Consider the following 12,675-nt stretch of genomic DNA (forward strand, 5'->3'; position numbering starts at 1 on the left):
CGGCGCTCCATTGGCCGGCGGAGCTGTCACCCAGACGGGGGGGCGGGGACCGCCCGCCTTCCGGGGTTGGCGCCCTGACTCCCCGCGCGAAGCCGATTGGCCGCGCGCAGGGTAAGGGGCGGGGCGAGCCGCCGGTGCGCGGCGCCATTCGGTAGGCGGAGGGAGGTGGCGGGGAGGAGCCATCTTCAGAGCGGGAAGGAGGCCGGGATGACACCCGGAGCCGCCATCTTGATTGGGGGCAGGGCATCGGAGGCAAGGCGTTGGGCGCCATCTTGGGTACGGGCAAGCGGGTCTGCCGCGTGCACGTTGTGCGGCCCGGGGCCGCGGGGACGGCTCGGCCCCGCCGCCATGTTGGGGGCGGGCAGGGAAGCCACGTGCCGCCGCCATCCCGGGTGAGGGGCGTCTGCCTGCGCTCACCCTTGGCGGTGAGCCCCTCACCGAGGGCCTTGCTTAAGGTACAGGACGGAGTGTGTGTAATCGCAATTAGTGTCTTAAGGATAAAGATTACCAGAGGGTGAGAGAGAGGGAGAGAGAGATCTTGGGAGGTAAGACGTTAAACGTACCTGCTGGTCTGTGGCTCAGGTACCGTTGGGACACTTTGCTGCCCGCCCAGTTCTGTGGCCCATCAGGGGCACTTCAGTGCGGAATTAGATCGGCTTGTCTCACTCTTAATGTCGATCATTGCCTGTAGGCCCCATTTCTGCAGGCATTCGTGTGTATTCCAGGGATTTGGGGCTTGTCAAGCCTCTGAAAAATGTGGGCCACCTCTGGTGAATTCCAACCGCCCTTGGTGGCTTTGCGTGAGATCCTTCTGTGGCTCCTGCAGGGTGACCGAGACAAATGTGCGGCTCTGTCCCCATCCTTGGCCCTCGGGTACAGTTGGATCCTCCCCACCACTGCTGCATGGAGCCACTGCTTCCATGGATGAAACACTGTTCAAATGCAATATTTTCTCACTGGGAATTCCTGTGTCAGTTGCTCGTTTTCTGAGCCTCACTTGCCATCCCCCGCGGGGATTAACTGGTCAGTTATTAGTTAATTTCTGCTTCTGCCCTCAGCCAGGCTCCTCTGCCCTACCGGATTTCCCACCCAAGGCTTTTCTGTGAATATATTTGGCAGTTTTGCTAAAGTACCTCTGTCACTGATAACCTGTAAAACACCAACACCTGGGCTGTGACATGGCTGTGTATGTGAGGGCTCAGAAGATTATTTTAAAAATAAGAGTGCAAATTAAATTGGGAGTGTTATCCCTGGGCAGTGTTTCTGCTGTGTGTCAGGTAACTCTGGCAGGTACAGACATGCATTTTGCATTCTCGTATCTCTCTCAAGAGCACACTTGACACGTGAGTAGGGAAGAGAAGAAGTTAGAAGTGAAGTGGTCTATTTTCTCCCAAACCCATGTTGCTGTGCCAGGTTTTCTGGCTGGAGCCCTCATTTCTCACGGGCAGTCTCACAGGTTTCAGTGGCCAGGGTCAGACACTGCCTGCCTGCCTCACTCTTGTCACCCTCTGTGAGCTTCCCTTCTCCTTGGATCTTTCCAGGAGCTGGGAACTCTGATTCCCGAATCTTTTGGTTACTGGGCTTCCAGTTTGGCCCCTGTGGAGTTTTAAAATCGAGGAAAAGTGTGTTCTGACCTATTGCTGAAGGCAACTGAACCACTGAAACCAGAAATTTACTGGCTCCCGCATATGAAAAGCTCAGCTGCCGCCTCAGATAAGAGATTTACAACTTCGATGAGGCAAAGAATGGGAAAACCCACTGTAGCTGAAAGCCAGGGAGATAAAGTGATGTGATCAAAGAGAGCAGGAATTTAGCTGCCAACACAAGCTCCCTGCTCTCCCTTGAACTGTGCCTGGTTTAAGGTGTATTTCCCATGGAGGTGTTTCTTCAATAAGTAAGGAATCCCTTGAAGGTAGAGGTTTCTGTGGAGACAGAATCCTTTTTTTTTTTTTTTTCCAATATGGAGTATTTCTCTACCCTAAGGAAGAGTACCCTGAGCACCCTACAAAGACTGAAAATATTTGTTAACACCCATCTCTGATCACAGGCCAGGACAGGATCTGATTTTCTAATAGCTGCTGAGATGAGTTTATGGCATGTGCAGGTAAGTGCTTTTCGGGTATCTTTGTCAGAGCAAACAGGTAAATGCCACCACAGGATTCCTGATTTCCAAAGGCTTTTCCTTTGCAAGTGTGGTCTGACTTGAAAGGCTCTTAAATGTTTGTGCAAGCTCATCCTGACTTTCCACAGTTCTTGCAGAAACGATGATTGTACAACATTTTATCAGCCATTTTCCTGCAACAGGAGCAGAATATTTTAGACAGCATCTGCTCAGGTACTGTGGGCCTACAAGTGACCAGCAGCACTATTGTGGTTTTGTCTGGGCCAAAGGGGAAAATGCTTTTAAGAACAAGATTACACTTGATATGAAAGCACAGCAGGGAGCAGGACCAGCCCCTGTGTGTCCTTGTGTTTGTTTTGAAAAACAAACCCTGATGAAAATGACCATATGTAAAAAAAAAAAAAAAAAAAAAAAAAAAGAGGAGGGCAAAGGGAAAAAAATGAATCAGCTTCTTTTGTATGATCCTACAGCAGTGTCCCACGTCCCACCCTGGTTCTGGCTCTGGTTTCTCTGACCGGGAAAGGCTCTGGGGCACACCCATCTTACTCCCTTTTTGAGCCCTTCCTGCATGTGTTATCTCTTGGCATTTAATTCACCAGCAGGGAAGAAAAACTCTGAAACAAAACCGACCCTTTCCTGCCTGTTCCTTTTGTATTGTTACACAGCTCTGCAGGCTTTGTGGGGTCATGGACGCTTCTCTTTGCAATTGTGTCCTTCATAAACTGGCAAAACTCTTCCCCTTCTCCTTCCTCTTCCACCCAACGTTTCTGCCAGCAGTTTGCAAAACAGGACCCTCCTAAACAGGGGCCCAGTTCATGAACCCAAACCCTTGGGCACAGTGGTGCATGCTGGATACTGCTGCCATTGAAAATTGTTTTCCTGGAAGTTCCTTTTCTGCTCCATTATTCCCAGCAAGGCCCTAAACCAGGGAACTCTCACGGATAACTCTGCTACCACTGAATCTCAAAGAAACCAGAAAACACGGGGTGCCTCCACTTTTTCTGCTTCTCTCTGTGGCTTTTATTTATTTTCAACCCATCTCAGCGAACACAGCGGTTTTATTTCAAAGCGTATTGGCAGCTTCAGCAGCATCTCAGGGTGCCAGAACATTCTTGTGTGCGTCGTTCACGGTGCCACATCACCGCTCTGGGAATGGTTAGTGCAGGGCAGAGGCGGAGCAGGAGCAGGAGCAGGATCCCTGCAGGGTTTGTCAGGCCAGCAGACGCATCTGGCTCTGACCCACGGCCTCCTCTCCTCTTGCCTGAGAGAAGGGACCAGGAGAGGGACCCAAAGTGCCTCTGCAGCTGGGGTGGTTGGAGTAGGAGGGGTGGGAGAGCTGGCTGTGTTAGTTCCAGCATCTGGGAGAGGTGCAGCTCATACCTGCACACACGTGGCTTTCCGAGCAGGACACAACATGAATGAGGGGAGTGTTTCTTCCATTGATCCACGAGAGTTTGGCAGCGTGGAGTATTATCAAAGAGTGTTCTGACTGGTAGTTGATAAATAAATGGGTTTGGAATTGAGCTTGCCGTGCTGTCAGTAATAAAAAGAAGTGTTCTTGGAGACTGATTTTTTTTTACAAGGAGAAATGACTCCATGATTCTGTGATTCCTAGCCTGTGTATGGGCTCCCTGAGTGGGGTGTCTGTGACAGCTCTGCCACCACAGCAACGTGAGGCCTCCTGTGCAGGGCCAGAGCTGAGCAGGTGAGAAACACCCTGCAAGGCAGGGGAGCTGCACCTGGGCATGGTTTGTATTGCCACTGCACAGCCTGAGTCCACCTTTTACTGCTGTGGGTATTTCATGCTGCAAGCAACTACATGAACTTCAGATTTGAAGAAGAATCACAAGAGCTCACGTTTTCCATCTTTCCTTCATTTTAATCCACAACACGAGAGACTTCTCTGTATTTCTGCTGTTCCCCGTCCATGTTATTTCAGCACTTCCCTGTCCCCACGGCTCCTCCCGATGCTCTGGGGTGACTCATTTCCTGTGTGGGACAAACCAGCCATTTCCTGGCTGTTCAACACAGGACTTTTTTCCCTCCTAGTCGGGAGTTGGAGTGGTGAAGATTAGGCTATGGTTTGACAAATCTATGGTTTGATTAATCTATGGTCTGATGATACCCCCTGCAACTCGTCCTAGAGCTGCTGCTCTTCCCCAGAAATCACCTGGCAGCATCTGGGGGCTCCCCCTGCTCTCGTGGGCTCCAGGGTCCATGATTTGGACTCTGACATTAAATTCATCACTCTAACAGTGATCACTCTAACCAGCTCTAACAGTGCCATCCTTCCAGTCACTGCAAAACAGATCTTCTCTTCTTTCAGCCCGTTTCAGCTCATAGTAAACAAGATTTTGTAAAAGCACCACAAGGCAAAGCCACTGATCTCACAGCTCAGCTCAAAGTCAGAAATTTTGATTTATCCCCTAAGTGCTACCAAAGTTGTTTATTCTCATTTGAGAAATCCAGATCTTACTTGTGTTTGTGATAGACACAAGATATCAGAAGGCTGGTATTGATTCTGAGCCTATCATTCCAGTGCTTCCCTCCAACATGTGCTCTCAATTTCCTGAGCCACTTCTTTTTCCCATCCCATGACTTGTGAGCAACTCTTGGAGCTCAGGCATTGCCTGGCCATTGCAATGCCAGCCTGAGGTGTTACAGCACTTTTGAGCAGCTTTTTACTGCTCGATTTTTAATTATTATTTTACTCTTATTTGAACACTTGGACTCATCAGCCTGCCATACACCTGGAATGTTGGGGAAAAAGCCCCCACACAGTAGGGATGCTGCTGCTGGAGTCTGAATGGAGCACATGTGGAGGGCTGAGCCCTGAATAATTCATACCTGGCATGATTTATTCATGCCCAAAGCTGGATACCTCCCTGTGACTTTCCATTATCTCAAAGAGAAGGCAGGTTCCAATTCCATTCCGATGTCCCCAGCCCGGTGCCAGCCCCTGTGCTGGACACAGGGCAGTGGGGCTGACATCTCTGCTCAACACAAACAGGCAACTCGTGCCCTTGAGTGCCACAGCCACGGCCCCTGACGCCAAAAGTGAAATGTAGGGACAGGTCCTTGCACATTTTTCATAAAGGACAGTGGGTGAGCAAGCAGGTAAAGCCCTTTACCATGGGTACACAGGGAAAGTGAGACCCTGAGGTCACGATGGTTGCATGACAAAAGGTCGCTTTCTGAGCATGGAAAACAGGCCCTGACTTGGTGATGTGACACCATCGAGCTGAGCTCACTCTCCACCAGAAAAATTGCAGTGTTTCCTGCTGTAAAGTTACAGATTCTGACACAGTTGATGCCACATTGCAGAATGCTTTTCTGCCCTTCCAGAAACCTTGCAGGAAAGCCTGGACAAAGAGAGCAGCAGCTCAGGCTCATCTTTCCTGTCTCCTGTGTGCTCTCAGAAAATACCATCAGGAGAGGTTTACAGGGCCATGCTCTGAGTTCCTGACCTGGCCGAGGATTCTGCAAGACATTCAAATTCCGTCTGTCTAGAAAGGCTGAAAGATGATCCCGTGTTTCAGAGAGTCTCCAGACCCCCAGGCAGCACTACTTCTCACTGGCTGGTGTGAAATTTCCTAATTCTTTAATCTGCAATCCTGACTTTTTTTTGTCCTTGAAATAAGCTCTGCATCAGCATAATTAAAAATGTCAAACAGGCTTGAGAGCCTCTCCAAGTTGCTAAAAATGAATGTGAATTTCCTCCCTGCAGCCTCACTCCGTCTCTCCCTTGCTCTGGCCTCAGCTTTCCCGAGTGCCTGGTTCCAGCCCCTCAGCATAGTTTGCATTCCACTGCCAAGAATGAACATTTATTTATACAAACAACCCTCCTTCCAAGCACATCTCATCCCAGGGCAGGGAAGTAAACGCCATTTCTCGTCTGTCCGTAGCTCCAGCTCTGCATTTCCTTCTTGCTTTAGTCAGGGGCTTGTTTGCAGGGAGAGCCGAGTGCCATTCTGTTGCTTCCCTGTGCCCAGCAATGGCCTGAGAAGCTCCTTAACTTCCTTACAATGGTTTGATTTTGTGACCCTCTTAAGGATAACACAGATTTCCTGATCAGCCTCTCGAGGGGGCTCACTGGCTCAGCAACAATTTCCAGAGCTGGAACCTGGGGGGGCTCTGCAGGACTTTGAGAGTACTCAGCCCCCCCGAGTCTGCTTCTGTCCCAGCACACCATAACCTGGTGTTCCCAGTCCATTACTGAGCTGCTGTGCTGTGCTGGTTGTCCCAGCAGTGGTGGAGACTGTGGTGGAGCTCAGAGGGAACAGGAACAGCAGCTCCCAGACGAGCAGTGCCGCAGGGCCGAGGGGAGGCAGGTGCAGCTCATGCATTATTGCTGCAGCGTCTCCATCGCTCACCTGCCGGGCTCTGTGATTGTTCCTGAAACCTTAGCTCTGCCCCTCTGTCCACAGGTGTCTCCTGTTGCATCTGCCATTTGAATGGATATGGCATGGATGCCAGATGATTCCAGACAGGAGAGTGTCACAGTCTGAGCACAGGTCATTTAAATGAAAAAGGGCCCTGACAGAGAGACAGGCAGCTGCAGAGCATCTAGGCATGCTCCCTTGGGTGTGGAGCCTGCCTGCTGCTTGCTCCCTGCTCTGAACACAGGATTTTACAGGTAGAAATTGCGGCAACATTTGGAGAGGTGTCCACAGTATAAAGGGAGGTGTATGTGTCCCCAGGGCACACAGATCACACAGGTGTGTACAGCCCAGTACTGCCCCGTGTTCCTCCGTGTTTGTGTCTGCAGCCCCTCATCCATGCTGGTGGTTCCCCTGGAGCTAAGGGGGACACGAGAGACTCCAAAGGCACGAGGAGCAAGTGGACAGGAGGGATTGCCAAAATCCTGCTCCCCCCCCCTCCCCAAATCCTGTGTTTTGGTTCCACACATGGCAGCTCAGGAGCCTCGGCTGTGCAGCTTGTTTCCACACTGAATCAAGAACAAAGATGTCCAAACACAGCTGGCTCAGAGAGGATGGGGACAGCCATGCTCTGTGCCCGCCGTGAGCCCCATTGTCATCCCAGCCAAGAACGACATCATTTCCCCAGGGCTGCAGCTCTATTAAATACAAAGCTCCAAATTATTTCCTATTTGGATCAAAGATGTGTTTGTTCCAGTGGCACTTAAGTTTAAAAGGCAGTGCTGGGGATGAATGGAACCTTCCCAGAGGCAGCTGCTGAGGCTCAGTTGGTTTGTCAGTGCTGTAGTTATGCTGTGGGCACCTCGTGGTTGCTGGCCCGTATGTTCCTGAAGGATGTTGTGCAGTGGAACAGCTCAGGGAAGCCTTGCTCTATGGCTGAGGGGCTTTTGCTTTCGTGGTGTGAAGGTTTGCTCGTGCTTCAGATGGTGAAAGTGTTCAGGAATCTCACATTCTGATTCCAGACTCAAAGCCAAAGCACTCTGGGTCAAACTGGGTGGATGTGTATGAAGACACACAATGGCCTACGTGCAGAACCGTGGAAGGGGTGGGTTGATTGTAGTCTGGGATGGGGGTGAGGAACTGCTCCCTAAATGCCGTCTCCTGGTCTGGATTGTACAGCAGATGCTCCCTGTGACAGACAGGAGGTGAAGGAAGCCCTCTGGAGTATGAAATTAAGCATTAAAAGAACATGAAGGCAGGACCATGTAGCATGTGAAGTCAGGGAGAACTGAGAACACTGGCAATGCTAAAGGAACAAAAGAAACTCAATATCCTTTAGAAGTTTTAATATTTAATTGGTGAGCTCTCTGATACCAGGGCGGAGAGCATGGCAGGCAATGACAGGAGCCTGTTCATGGGGCGTCTCATGGGGCCCCAGCATCCCCAAAACACAGGCACAGGGGCTCCTTGTGTGCACAACCATCAGTTCTGTGTGCAGCTCCCTACTCTGCACCACGGCACTGAATTCCTTGTTTAGGGTAAAACCAGCATCAGCATGGCCCAAAAGAGACTCCCACTGCCTGGCAGCAGGTCTGGAAGTTGAGGATGCATCACTCCTGGCTCCTTCCTGTGCAGGTACTGCCTGCACCTTCCAGCCAGAGGAGCCATTTCCATGAGCTCACTTTGCTCCCCTTGTTGAGCTAAGTTCCCTCCAGAGGGGCAGTTCAAAGTCAGGGCTCAAAAAATACATGACAATTCTTTATTTATTGAGAAAATACTTCGTTCCATGCTGCAAGATGACAAGTTCCTTCTGTGGCAGGTAGAAGTCAGTTCTCAGAATCCTTCCCTCAGGGACACTTTCAGCTGAGAACTCCAGATCCAAACCACCCATTGGCTCTGGTTTCTCTGGAATCTCTTGAGTGGAGTTGCTTGGTTTGCTCCTCCTCATGCTCTGTGCAGGGTGTTACGGTTGCAGCTTTCCCAGATCTAAGGCCAAGTGTGTGTTTCTTGTCCAAAGGATCATCCAGCTGTGGGGTTTTCATTCCTAAGGCTCTCAGCTCTGCTCTCCATGAGTGGGGGACAGCAATGGGGAGCCACTCTCCAGATCCTACTGGTCCTGGCTGCTGCCCCAGGCAGCCACTCAGAGCCCAGCCAAGCCCAGGGCTCTCAGCTCTCAGGGCAGAGAGCTTTGCTCATGGTTTCCCCCACACCCCATGGACTGGCGGGTTGCTTTGAGTTCCCTTTCCTAATGAACATCTGTTTCCCCTCTCTCCTAGGCTGCCTTGTGCCCTGGATGAAATCCTGTCCTTGGGCAGTGCTGTGCTCTGTGGGAGGCTGCCTGCCTGACCTTGGAGCAGGTAAGGGAGACAGTGGCATGTCAAAGCAAGGACAGAGTAGAAAGTTGAGCAGGAGCCAAGGCTCCAAAGGTGGGAGCCTGCAAGTCTCACAGATGGCATCACCGGGGAGCATAAACCAATACATTTGCCTGTGGTCAAAATCTCGGAGTGCTGCTCGGGGTGATGTTTTGTGAGGGATAAGAGCTTGGGGCTCCTTTTGTTCTCCCCATGCCAGAGATCCAGCAGGGACTGGAACAAGCCATCCCACAGCTGGGGAGCTTCCTCTGCCCTGCAAAGTACTTTGTTACCAGTGGTGTTTTTTCCTGCCTCCAGGAGCCGTTTCCCATCACTCCCAGCAAACTCTCGTAAATAGGTGGGGTGCAGAAGTGAACGGGAGCGTTTGCCAGGTGCTGGTGAGACTGAGTCCTGCACCCCTGAGCTGAGGCACCTCAATTTCACGGGCTTTAGACAGGGGTAGGAAGGAGGTGAGGTGTCAGTCGTTAAAGATGATCCGTATTGCAAAAGAAGTAGGTTACCATGTCCCATTTGGAACAATTACATCTAATTACAAGTCACAGATTCACCACAAATACTATTTAATAAATTGCTGCCACACTCCCAGCCAGAGCGTGCTGGGGGAACAGGTGAGCAGGGGACAACAGGGGAACAGTCTGTGGGCATTTGGGACAACAGGGGAGAGAGTCTGGCTCAGCTTAGGAAGGGGCAGGTGCCAGGTCCCAAAACTGGGGTGAAACACTGCGTGCTGTGTCCTGCTCCCAACAATGGTGTGTGCGTTTGGGTTGGATTGGTTCGGTTCAGTTTAGCGGATGGTTGACAAAACACCTTGTGTAACACGATGATTTTAGTTAAACTTTAAAAGGCTGCTCAGAAATGTAAAAAACCGCAATAAACGCCCTGACAATTAAATAAAACAGGATTTGCGCCCTCCCCTCGCCATCCCCAGCTGCTCGCTTTGGCTGTTGGGTACCGGTGGAGCAGCACCGACCCAGCCCGGCCGGGGGACTCCCTTCAGGTGCGGGCTCTGCCTGCGGTGCCGCGGGACCGGCGGTACCGAGCACCGGGGGCCGAGCTCCCCCTGCCGGTCCCGGGGCCGAGCTCCCTCCGCCGGTACCGGAGCCGAGCTCCCCCTGCCGATACCGGGCGGCTCCGGCCTCGAGGAGCAGGAACAAAAGAGTTCCCTCGTTCCACGTCGTTCCCGAGTGATTCGCGAGCCCGGCGCGCTCAAACGCGGCAGAACCGGGCGGACCAAAAGTGCTCGTACAGAACCGGGTGGTACCGGAGCCACCCGGTGCCGGCGTTTGGCGGCAAACCCCGAGAGCAGCGAGTGGAGCAGCGATGCTCCCGCAGGGCCCTTTTGGCCCCCAGCAGCTCGTGCTCAAGGTGAGGGGACAGATCATTGTGACACGGACAGCAGTGGGGGACACATCGGTCCCCACAGCTGGGCTGTGCCGGTAACGTCTCTGTGCTGATCTGTCACACCTTGCACGTGGAATCCTGGGCCTAGCTGTCCTCAGGGCACTGGCACAGGTGTGAGGTGTCCCCACCTTGACACTGTGTCGGTGACGCTGCAGCATTTCCTGCTCAGGTCACAGATTTGGCCATTGCTGATTTCAGCTTTCCAACTTCCTCCTGGGAAATACAACGTGAGCTCCTATTAATAGAAGTTCATGGTTTCCAATGGATTTTTTCCTTCACTCAGGCTGTTTTGGTGGCTGATCCCTGTTTGGTGACCCGAGCAGTGCTGTGCCAGCTGCCCGTGGCTTTTATTAGCACTTTTCAGAGGCCTTGATTTAGTGCTCACAGTTGCATCCCAGGCCAGTGGCTCCGGAATGCAGCCCCTCAGGAGCAGGATAATTAGAACTTGGGGAAAAAGTAGTGTCGAGTCTTTGAACAAAAACGGTCTTGTTTAAGGAATGTGGTGCTGGTGGCCAGTGTTTGCCAGCAGGGTCTGTGTCCTTCTTGAAGCTGGTGCCTGCAGTCAGACTCTGCCCTCCCCAGACACTCTGGGTGGGATTTTCTGGGAGCATCTCCCAAAATGGAGGCATGGTGCCCTGTAGCAAGTACAGGATGTACCCTGGGGATTGTATTTCTGCAAGCAGAGCAGGAGGGGCTGGTGGAAAGATGTGGGGAAGCAGGAAGAGAGCTGAAGAAGTGCTCAGAAAATGCTTGTACAGGGCAGATGAGGAGGGAAACAAACAACGCAGAGAACAGGAAAACCAGTGTGCTAGGAAATGATGGATCCATCCCCCGGGCTCCTGCTAAGGAGGGTGGGACAAGCTCCATGGTTTCTGGCAGCCATGAGCTGCAGCTGCTCCACTCAGCTCCCATCCTGCAGCCAGATGTGTTTGAGTGCAGCTTCAGCCCTTTCTGCCCTGACACAGCCCTGGCAGGGCCCCCGTGCTCTGGCAATGCCTCACACTTGTGTTTGGGGGCTGTCCCATGTCCCCTCATGTCCAGGGAGGGTTTCCCAAGGGAGTGGGGAGGGGGGCAGGAGTCAAGTTTAAGCACTGCTGTTCTGTATCCTGTTGTTTTCCTGCCAGGATTGTTGCAGTTTCCTGCACTGTCTTATCTGGAGCAGGGAAGGCAGTGCTCTCCAGTTCTCTGGCTCCGTGTGTGTCCCAGGTTCTAATCTGCAAAACAGGCATTGGAGCCTGTGAGAGGAACCAGCCAGGGCTGTCACAGGGCAATGGGACAAGGACAGAGGGGGCAAAGGGCTTTTAGTGCCTCGAAATTAGTGTCTTTGCTTAGTGCTCATGTTTGCACAAGGATGTGTCTGTTTTACGGCTTCAGGCCTTCAGCACACCTGGGAGAGGGAGAGAGAAAAATCCCAGTGGTGACATTCTCAGATGACTCTGTGTCTGACAGACCTTATGGGAGGATAAATCTCAGAAAGTGCTGATTTTGCTGTCCCCCCAACAAGGACTCAAAGGACACACATGAAGTCTTCTATCTGAAAAAGCATTTCTGTGTTTCAGTCAGCTGAAAGTTCAGTCTCCCCTGAAGACTCCTGGAGACTCCTGTGAAATTACTTGCCCACATTTTCTGGAATACAGAGGTAAAATCAGCACCCATACACTGAGGCCTGGAAAGCTGTGCAGAGTGGGGCCTGAGAAAGCCAAAACTTTTAGATTTGAAAAAAACAAACGAAAAACCCATCCTTTCCCCCCCCCCCCCCCCCCCCCACGAATGAGCCCGAATTCACCTAAGTGTAGGTTTTAGCAGTAGACTGAATTCCCTACGAGTTAAAAAAAAAAAATTAAAATCCTTTACTGTACAGCTCTGGAATGTCCTGTTTTCCTGCAGAAAGGTGTGGGTCCTGTACACAGTGTCCATTATCAGATGGGAGCCTCTCCTGGAAAGAGGATTAACCCACAACATCACTCCCAGCCACACAGACACTGAATCAGGCACAAGGCTCCAAAACAAACCTCAGCCTCAAACTCTAAGCCCAGACCCTTCCCCACAGTGATCCTAGGGTTGCTGGAAGCAGGTAAAAACTGTGGCAACAATCAAGATGGATTTTTATTATTCAAAGGGAGGACACATATGCCAGTTCAGCCTTTGGGGAAAGGACAGTGGTAATTTTTCTCTCTCAGCTGTGACTGTGAATCCAGACTGATTCCACTTGCCATTCCTTTGAGGGAATCTCAGCTGCTGGAATTTGAGGGCCACAGCAGCCTAAGGGGTCTGTTCTGTGACAGAGCCTGTGTTGGGAACTAAATAGCTAGAGGAAAAAAAGGCTTTTCTTTCCAAGAGATCAGGAAGAGGAAGACATGTGCCTGGAGATAAGGAAAGATAAAAGCATTCCATTTGCAGA

Source organism: Sturnus vulgaris, chromosome 26, assembly GCF_052056855.1.
Source record: "Sturnus vulgaris isolate bStuVul1 chromosome 26, bStuVul1.hap1, whole genome shotgun sequence".
NCBI classification, from domain to species: domain Eukaryota; kingdom Metazoa; phylum Chordata; class Aves; order Passeriformes; family Sturnidae; genus Sturnus; species Sturnus vulgaris.